The sequence below is a fragment of the Empidonax traillii genome, unplaced genomic scaffold (assembly GCF_003031625.1).
Source record: "Empidonax traillii isolate 1590-97213 ecotype Southwest subspecies unplaced genomic scaffold, ASM303162v1 scaffold293:size840699, whole genome shotgun sequence".
NCBI lineage: Eukaryota > Metazoa > Chordata > Aves > Passeriformes > Tyrannidae > Empidonax > Empidonax traillii.
In genome coordinates this window covers 808,973-811,859 of record NW_020955486.1, presented here as the reverse complement: position 1 = coordinate 811,859, position 2,887 = coordinate 808,973, and the positions used below count along the sequence as shown (strand labels likewise).

The window sequence follows — 2,887 nt, the reverse complement described above, 5'->3', positions numbered from 1 at the left end:
AGACTAGCCACAAGAAAGTAACAATGTAATGGCCAGTCTTCGCGAACGAAGATCCGGGGAAGGTCTTTACGCCTTCCAGCCTGCACATTGGATTTTTTTAGGTGAGACACAGTGTGTGCGGAACTGAGCCCACCCTTTAATCCTAAGGTTCGTCTACCGGGGCCAAGCGAGCTTGGACGGTGGCAGCGAGGTCCTCAGGACGTAGATGGATTGCCTTACAGGGCTAACGAGCTCCATCTGCCCAGGGAGTGGCCCTGACCGGGAATCGAACCCGGGCCTCGGCGGAGGCAGCGTCGCGTCCTTAACCACTAGACCATCAGGGGCTCACAAAGCAACAATGTGATGAGGGGGAAAACCATCAGCCTGGTTGAATAGGGAGCATTTGCTGGAACTTGGCGGGAGAGGGGAAGAATTTATGACCTTTGGAAGATGGGGCAGACAACTCAGGAAGGGTACAAGGGTGTTGTTAGGTCATGGAGAGAGAAGATTAGAAAGGTGAAAGCTCAGCTAGAACTCAATCTTGCTACTGCTGTGAAACGTAATAAAAAGTGTTTTTATAAATACGTTAACAACAAAAGGATGGCCAAGGAAAATCTCCATCCTTTATTGGATGTGGAGGGGAACATTGTAATCAAGGATGAGGAAAATGCTGAGGTACTTGATGCCTTCTTTGCCTCAGTCCTCAAAGGAAAGACTGGTTATCCCCAGGGCAGCTGCCCCTGAGCTGGTGGAGAGGGATGGGGAGCAGAACAGATCCCCTGCAATCCAGGAGGAACCACAGAGTGAGCTTCTGTGCCACTTAGACACTCACAGGTCTACAGGACCAGACGGGATTCATCCAAGGGTACTGAGGGAACTGGTGGAAGAACTCATGAAGCTACTATAACCGCAGGAAAGATACTAAAGTCCTGGAGCATGTCCAGAGAAGGGCAACAGAACTGGGGAAGGGTCTAGAGGGTAAGTCCTATGAGGAGCAGCTGAGGGAGATGGGGTTGATTAATCTAGAGAAAAGGAGGCTCAAGTGAGCCCTTACTGTTCTCTACAACTACCTGAAAGGTAATTCCATCCCTGGAAGTGTTCAAGAGATGACTGGACATGGCACTTATTGCTATGGTTTAGTTGGCATGATGGTGTTTGGTTAATGGGTGAACCTGATGATCTTGGAGGTCTTTTCCAACCTTAATGATTCTACGAAATACATTTATCCATAAAATGTGATACCTCAATTTTGGGAAGTGCTTAAATGCACCCTTAATTATAGTTTTCTGGTTTGAGTGGCTGGAGGATTGAACTTCCTGGCTCTGTCTATCTTAGAGAAATCTGTCACTTTGCCTAAGAACAAAACTTGACTAGTAAAAATGCAGTCTTAGCACAGCATCACCATATAACTGGATCTTATTAATTTTTAATTGAAATGTCAACTTAAAAGATGCAGTGCATATTTTTAAATCACATTGACATTATATTTGGATCTTTTCATTAAGTTCTAGGTATGCAGTCCCACTAAAAATAGGTAGCTATAAGTATAAAAACAGGAAGTCTTAATGCTTCCTTACTAAATATTCAGAGTGCAGATGGGCATTGCTCTGGTAACACCTGTGGATAGAGCTATTCTGGTACATTTTAAAAGTGTTACTGGCATGAGTGACAGCCATCAATGTATGCATATTATTTCAGAATCATACTGATGGCAGGAGCTCTCTTGCAACTGTTTATCTTTACTTATAGTACCATACCATTTAAATTTTTTTTCTCAGTTTCAGGAAGAAAGGATTATGTGATTTTATTGCTAAAACAACTACTGCTTCTAACTGTGATGGAATGTAATTGTGCAGTCTAAATATCAGGAAAGTGTTGATCCCTGCACTCGAGGAGTACAAGACATGTATAGTTTGTTGTAATTTATTTTGCTGGTTCTATCAAGAAATTCTGCATTATACTGCTCACAGGGTTTTAGAGAAGTTAGTCCTACAAGGAAGCTAAATGACTTTTTGCTTTCTTCTCAAGGAACACTTGCTCTCAGTCCCCAGGCAAGCTCTGTGTGCGTAACACTACACAGGGTGTGCTGTGTGATGGTGTGGAGGTGTCTTTCCTGAGAAGGGGCTCATGTCATTGTTTGTGGCAGTGTGCTTAAGGAGGCAGCAAGAGCAAACCAGGGAAAACATGCTCCTATTCCTTCCCGCAGTCCTGCAATTTGTGGTTCCAGAGTCCTACTCAACTATGTGTGAGCACATTAGTTACAGCTTTGACCCTCCCAACTGGCTTCCTCTTAAATCTGTTAAAAAACAACTTCTTCGGTCTGGCGTGTGAATGAACATTCCAGTATTAAATAACAGGGAGAGAATCAAGAAAGTATTTGATGGTTTTTTGACTAGCCAGAAAGCGAGGCCTACTTTTTGTTTTAGTCACTTTAGGCTGTGCTGCAAACATTGGCATGAAGGTCTAGGGGCTCAGTGAGAGAGCATTTTTCTCTTTATTTAAACAGGCACTTTCCCAGAAGAGTAACAATCCAAAGTTTACACTTCGAGTGAAATGCTGCCTGAGAAGGGCTGGATATAAAAAAGATATGCGATAGAAAGTAGAGGTCTAAAAAGTAAAGTAGAGCAGAACCAAATGCAAACAGCAGAGGATACTACAGGAATTTGAAGTCTTTTTTCATTAGCTGGGGGTTTTGCATTTTTTTTTCCAGAGTTGTGCCAGATGTTGTATTTAAATCATGGTTAAGGGGAAGGGAAATGAAACAATTAAAAAAAAAAAACAAACCAACAAAACAAAACAAAGCAAAGCCACCTTCTAGCATGGAAAGCCCTCTCCCATTTTAAAGTAGGGAAATAGGCTGCAGGGGCTTCCACAGGCCACAAAAAAAGGTGCCAGACCATCACTTTGT

The 2,887-nt window shown here is 43.1% G+C and overlaps 1 non-coding gene across 1 annotated transcript; it reads right to left on the bottom strand.

Moving 5' to 3' along the window:
* Positions 1 to 250: 250 nt before the first annotated feature.
* Positions 251 to 323, bottom strand: TRNAG-GCC. The gene has a single exon. It is a non-coding gene; the product is annotated as a tRNA-Gly (tRNA).
* Between the last annotated feature and the right edge of the window lie 2,564 nt (positions 324 to 2,887).